Source organism: Vidua chalybeata, chromosome 22, assembly GCF_026979565.1.
Source record: "Vidua chalybeata isolate OUT-0048 chromosome 22, bVidCha1 merged haplotype, whole genome shotgun sequence".
In the NCBI taxonomy this organism is placed as follows: Eukaryota; Metazoa; Chordata; class Aves; order Passeriformes; family Viduidae; genus Vidua; species Vidua chalybeata.
In genome coordinates, this window is record NC_071551.1 from 6,737,979 (window position 1) to 6,745,146 (window position 7,168).

Below are 7,168 nucleotides of genomic sequence, written 5' to 3' on the forward strand. Positions count from 1 at the left end.
AAAATTGGGAAATACCTCTTTGAACCACTTTGTCCTCATCAATACCTGAAGAAATTCCCTTAATTCGCCTCAAAACCCAGGATTTTTTTAATCCTTTTTGCTCTAAATACCCTAAAAAAAAATAAAAATCCCAACCCAAGAATCCTTCAGGAAAAAAAAAAAAAAAAAAAAAAAAAAAAATTCCTTTCTTAGGAGAGAGGATAAAGTCCAACACTTACTTGTGGTGCCCAGTCCTCTTTGTGCTTTAAACTCCAGGAAAACCCAGGAAATGCTGATCCCAAAAGGAGAGAAAAAAAGAAGGAAAACGAGGTGGGAAAGGGGAGCTGCGGGTGGAATTTGGGATTTCTCGCTGCTCTCTTATCTCCAGCGTGGAAATCTTTGCCTGGTACAGTCGGAGCCGCCGCTTCACAGGCCAGGAATTTTCACTTTGAATAATTTTTAACTTCGGCTCCCGGCGAGGAAAATGCTCCCTGCTTGGTTGGGTTTGTTATTTATTTCCTGGGAGAGGATTTTTTTTTTTTTTTAATTGAGGGGAGGAAATGGGGGAAAATCTCTTTTTTTTTTTTTTTTTTTCCCCGTCGTTTCTCAGCTTCCAAGGGTGGAGGGGATGAGGGGGAAAGGATTGGAATCATTTTCCTGGGAAAACGAGGAGATAGCAGAGCTGGGAGAGTGGAGCTCCAGGAATTTTCATCCTCTGAGCGCCGCTTCTTTTCTGCTTTGTTTTAAAATGGAAATCATTTTCCTGGCCTGTGGCTGAATCCCCTCCGAAGGGCTGAAAAATAATACACAATTGTGATCACTGAAATGGGTAAAAACACCAATTTATTGCTATTTTCATCATTTTTACCTCTTTGAGGACTGAAATTCCCCTCACAAACGGGGAGAATTCACCTTAAAACACAAAGGAACTCAAGGTCAAGGAAAAAGGCCCAAATCCCCTCAGTAGGGCTGAAACAAAACTATTTAACAAATGTGATCATTGAAATTGGTAAAAACACCAATTTATTGTTATTTTTGTTCTTTTTACTGTTTTGAGGGTTGAAATTCAGGCACATTCCCCTCACAAACGGGGAGAATTCACCTTAAAACACAGAGGGAATAAAAAACTCCAGGCCAAGGAAAAGGCCCAATTCCCCTCAGAAGGGCTGAAAAGTAATTCACAATTGTGATCACTGAAATTGGTAAAAACACCAATTTATTGCTATTTTTGTTCTTTTTACCTTTTTGAGGGTTGAAATCCAGGCACATTCCCCTCACAAACGGGGAGAATTCATCTTAAAACACAAAGGAAATTGTAAAAATTCAAGGTCAAGGAAAAGGCCCAAATCCCCTCAGAAGGGCTGAAAAGTAATTCACAATTGTGATCACTGAAATTGGTAAAAACACCAATTTATTGCTATTTTTATTCTTTTTACCTTGTTGAGGGTTGAAATTCAGGCACATTCCCCTCACAAACGGGGATAATTCACCTTAAAACACAAAGGAAATTAAAAAACCTCAAGGCCAAGAAAAAGGCCCAAATCCCCTCCGAAGGGCTGAAACAAAAGTAACTCACAATTGTGATCACTGAAATGGGTAAAAACACCAATTTATTGCTATTTTTATTATTTTTATCTCTTTGAGAGTAGAAATTCAGACATATTCCCCTCACAAACAGAGAGAATTCAGCTTAAAACACAAAGGAATTCAAGGTCAAGGAAAAAGGCCCAAATCCCCTCAGAGGTGCTGAAACAAAAATAACTCACAATTCTAATCACTGAAATGGGTAAAAACACCAATTTATTGTTATTTTCATCACTTTTACCTCTTTGAGGACTGAAATTCCCCTCACAAACAGGGAGAATTCACCTTAAAACAAAAAGGAACTCCAGGCCAAGGAAAAAGGCCCAAATCCCCTCAGTGGGGCTGAAACAAAACTAATTAACAAATGTGATCATTGAAATTGGTAAAAACACCAATTTATTGTTATTTTTGTTCTTTTTACCTTTTTGAGGGCTGAAATCCAGGCACATTCCCCTCACAAACTGGGAGAATTCACCTTAAAACACAAAGGAAATTGTAAAAACTTCAAGCCAAGGAAAAAGGCCCAAATCCCCTCAGAAGGGCTGAAACAAAAGTAATTCACAATTGTGATCACTGAAATTGGTAAAAACACCAATTTATTGCTATTTTCATCATTTTTACCTCTTTGAGGACTGAAATTCCCCTCACAAACGGGGAGAATTCACCTTAAAACACAAAGGAACTCAAGGTCAAGGAAAAAGGCCCAAATCCCCTCAGTAGGGCTGAAACAAAACTATTTAACAAATGTGATCATTGAAATTGGTAAAAACACCAATTTATTGTTATTTTTGTTCTTTTTACCGTTTTGAGGGTTGAAATTCAGGCACATTCCCCTCACAAACGGGGAGAATTCACCTTAAAACACAGAGGGAATAAAAAACTCCAGGCCAAGGAAAAAGGCCCAAATCCCCTCAGAAGGGCTGAAAAGTAATTCACAATTGTGATCACTGAAATGGGTAAAAACACCAATTTATTGTTATTTTTATTCTTTTCACCTTTTTGAGGGTTGAAATTCAGGCACATTCTCCTCACAAACGGGGAGAATTCAGCTTAAAACACAAAGGAAATTCTAAAAATTCAAGGTCAACAAGAAGGGACCAAATCCCCTCAGAGATGCTGAAACAAAAGTAATTCACAATTGTGATCACTGAAATTGGTAAAAACACCAATTTATTGCTATTTTTATCATTTTTACCTTTTTGAGAGTTGAAATTCCGGCATATTCCCCTCACAAACAGAGAGAATTCAGCTTAAAACAGAAAGGAATTCAAGGTCAAGGAAAAAGGCCCAAATCCCCTCAGAGGTGCTGAAACAAAAGTAACTCACAATTCTGATCACTGAAATGGGTAAAAACACCAATTTATTGCTATTTTCATCATTTTTACCTCTTTGAGGACTGAAATTCCCCTCACAAACAGGGAGAATTCACCTTAAAACAAAAAGGAAATTTAAAAAAATCTGGGCCAAGGAAAAAGGCCCAAATCCCCGCAGAGGTGCTGATACCAAGCTAATTAACAATTCTGATCACTGAAATTGGTAAAAACAACAATTTATTGCTATTTTTATCATTTTTACCTCTTTGAGAGTTGAAATTCAGACATATTCCCCTCACAAACTAGGGGAATTCACCTTAAAACACAAAGGAAATATTTCACAATGCAGGTCAAGGAAAAAGGCCCAAATCCCCTCAGAGATGCCGAAATAAAACTATTTAACAATTCTGATCATTGAAATTGGTGAAAACACCAATTTATTGCTATTTTTATCCTTTTTACCTCTTTGAGGACTGAAATTCCCCTCACAAACAGGGAGAATTCAGCTTAAAACACAAAGGAAATTGTAAAAATTCAAGGCCAAGGAAAAAGGCCCAAATCCCCTCAGAGATGCTGATACCAAGCTAATTAACAATTCTGATCACTGAAATGGGTAAAAACACCAATTTATTGCTTTTTTTATAATTTTTTACCTCTTTGAGGACTGAAATTCAGGCACATTCCCCTCACAAAGAGAGAAAATTCACCTTAAAACACAAAGGGAATATTTCAAAATGCAGGTCAAGGAAAAAGGCCCAAATATCGCAGCTCCGCGAAGAATTAAAAAAAAATTGGGAAAATTGGGATCAGACCTCAAACTGCACCCAGACATCAAAAAAAAAACAACTTTTGAACCAAAGGTGCTGGAAATCACCCAGTGTAAAGTGAATTTTTCCAGTATTTTTACACCTGGGAAATTGAGGAAGGCAGAGGAAATGGAGCTGGGAGATTTCTGGGGTTTTTTTCCAGGTTCTGTTCTCTGAGGATTCCCAGGGCTCATTCCATGAAAAAAAATTGAGTTTCTAATTTTATTTTTTTCTAATATTTTCCTCCTGGAGGGGGTGAGGATCCCTGAGCAAAACCGTCCAAAACAAAACAAAAAAAAAAAAATCAAAATATCCCATCCAAAGCTTGAAGAATCTCTGCCCCACCCTGACGCTGGATGAGAAATTTATTTATTTTGTTTATTCCCACCCTAAATGATAAGAAATTGATTAATTTTGTTTATTCCCACCCCAAATAATGAGAAATTGATTTATTTTGTTTATTCCCACCCCAAATGATAAGAAATTGATGTATTTTGTTTATTCCCACCCCAAATTATAAGAAATTGATTTATTTTTATTCCCACCCCAAATGATAAGAAATTTATCTTTATTCCCACCCCAAATGATGAGAAATTGGTTTATTTTGTTTATTCCCACCCCAAATGATAAGAAATTGATTTATTTTTATTCCCACCCCAAATGATAAGAAATTTATGTATTTTGTTTATTCCCACCTCAAATCCCAGTAGAAAAACTCTTTATTTTTATTTTTATTTTTATTTTTTTTGCTGGCACTGCCAGCTGAGCCCCACCACAAACATCCCGGTGTTTTTATGCTGTTTGTCCTTGTTAAAGTCAAATTTATCTTTTTTTTTTCCCCTCTCAGCACCTGCCCCTTTTCCACCCTGGGAGCTGCCGAGCACCTGCGCAATTAAAGCTTCATTAAAACCGACTTTTTTAATTGCCTCTGGGTCGTTGGAGCAGGAAGAAACCAGCAGGAGAAAAGCCTTGGGTGTGGTGAGGAAGCAGCAAAAATTCCGTGTTTTCTCCTCGGGTTGACTGGTTTATTTTTATTATTTTGTGTCCTCGCCGCGGCCAGCGCGGAATTCACCAAGCTGGGAGTGGCCGTCCCCAGTAAGGAACTGGGAAGAGAGAATAAATAAAGGTGTCCAGGGAAAAAGGGAAGAAAAATAATAAATAAAATATAATAATAATAATAATCATCATCAGGATATTCCAGAGAAAAAGGGAAGGATAATAATAAATAAAATATAATTAGCATCGTTAGCATCAGCGGGATATTCCAGAGAAAAAGGGAAGAATAATAAATAAATAAATAAATAAATAAATAAATAATTATAATAATAATTATAATAATAATTATAATAATAATGATAATGATAATGATAATAATAATAATAATATTCCAGAGAAATAGGGAAGAATAATAATAAATAAAATATAACTTTGTAAGAAATTAAAGATATTTTTATAATTAATTAAATATATTTTTTGTAATAAATTAAAGGTACTTTTGTAATAAATTAAAGATTCCTTTGTAATAAATTAAAGCTTTTTTTTAAGGGTTTTTTAAGCCTTGGGGAAACTTTCTTCTTATCCCAGGAATTTTTTTGGAGCTGGATTTGTCCTGGCCGAGCAAAGAGCCCCAGCAGAGCTCGGCTTTCCATGGGGATCCATCAAATCGGGATCCATAAAATCAAATTGGGATCCACAAAATCAGGATCCATAAAATCAAATTGGGATCCATAAAACCAGGATCCATAAAATCAAATCGGGATCCATAAAATTGGGATCCATAAAACCAGGATCCATAAAATCAAATCGGGATCCATAAAATTGGGATCGATAAAATCGGGATCCATAAAATCAAATCAGGATCCATAAAATCGGGATCCATAAAATTGAGATCCATCAAATTGGGATCCATCAAATCAAATCAGGATCCATAAAATTGAGATCCATTAAACCCGGATCCATCAAATCAGATCGGGATCCATCAAATCAGATCGGGATCCATAAAATTGGGATCAATAAAATCGGGATCCATAAAATCAAATCAGGATCCATAAAATCAAATCGGGATCCATAAAATTGGGATCCACAAAATTGAGATCCATCAAATTGGGATCCATCAAATCAGATCGGGATCCATCAAATCGGGATCCATAAAATTGGGATCCATCAAATCAAATCAGGATCCATCAAATCAAATCGGGATCCATAAAATTGAGATCCATCAAATCGGGATCCATCAAATCAGATCGGGATCGGTAAAATCGGGATCCATCAAATCGGGATCCATAAAATGGGGATCCATAAAATCAAATCGGGATCCATAAAATGGGGATCCATCAAATCAGGATCCATAAAATCGGGATCTATCAAATCAGGATCCATGGAATCGGGATCCATGGAATCGGGATTTTTCTCGGCTCGCTGGCAGCGCCCCGCGACCGTTGGGAGTTTATCAGAAGAGATAAGGGAGCCGGGCTCGGGCTCGGCTCGTTAAAGCCCGGCCCAGGGCACTCGAGGAACCGCCTTTTCCCAGGGATGAGCAGCTCCAGAGCATTCCCGGGAAAAGCGCGGGAAAAGCTCCATTCCCGGGCCAAAATCCGGGATTGTGATCCAGGAGAAAAATCCGGGATTCTGATCCAGGGCCAAAATCTGGGATTTGCTGATCCAGGGTCAAAATTTTTGGGATTTCTGATCCAGGGGCAAAATCTGGGATTTGCTGATCCAAGGTCAACATTCTTGGGATTTCTGATCCAGGAGCAAAATCCTGGGATTTGCTGATCCAGGGGCAAAATCCGGGATTCTGATCCAGAGCCAAAATCCGGGATTCTGATCCAGGAGCAAAATCCGGGATTTGCTGATCCAGAGCCAAAATTTTTGGGATTTGCTGATCCAGAGTCCAAATCCCGGGATTTGCTGATCCAGGGGCAATGAATGATTTGGTTTTTTTCCAGGGATTCCGCGGGATGATTCCGAGGATTCACCTGTTCCCAGGAATTATTGGAATTCTCGCTCCCAGCTCCACTTCCCGGGACTCTCCTTGCCTTCGACTCCCCCCAGTGGCCACAGCTCCAGGGAATTCCAGGAATGGAATGAAAAGAAATCCATGGAATGAACAAGAAATCTATGAAATAATTTTTTAAAAAATCAATTTAATTGAATGGAATTAAAGGAACTACGTGGAATTAAAAGGAAATCCCTGGAGTTAAAAAGAAATCCATGGAGTTGAAAAGGAATTCAAAGGAAATCCAAAAGAAATCCATGGAATTAAAGGAAATCCAAAAGAAATCCCTGAAATTCCAAAGAAATCCATGGAATTAAAGGAAATCCACGGAATTCAAAGGAAATCCATGGAATTAAAGGAAATCTAAAGGAAATCCACAGAATTAAAGGAAATCCGTGAAATAAAAAAAGAAACTAAAAGGAAATCCATGAAATTCCAAAGAAATCCATGGAATTAAAAGGAAATCCAAAGGAAATCCAAAGGAAATC

General features: G+C 37.6%; 1 long non-coding RNA gene across 2 annotated transcripts; it reads right to left on the reverse strand.

The window, feature by feature from the left end:
- Nucleotides 1-224: 224 nt before the first annotated feature.
- LOC128798887 (uncharacterized) lies at nucleotides 225-3,727 on the reverse strand. 2 transcript variants are annotated; one of them, XR_008434571.1, is made up of 4 exons: nucleotides 3,530-3,727; nucleotides 2,759-2,812; nucleotides 1,985-2,038; nucleotides 225-772 (listed from the first exon to the last, which is right to left on the reverse strand). It is a non-coding gene; the product is annotated as an uncharacterized LOC128798887 (long non-coding RNA). The 2 variants fall into 2 exon arrangements; XR_008434570.1 differs by lacking the exon at nucleotides 3,530-3,727 and having other exon boundaries at nucleotides 2,759-2,897.
- Between the last annotated feature and the right edge of the window lie 3,441 nt (nucleotides 3,728-7,168).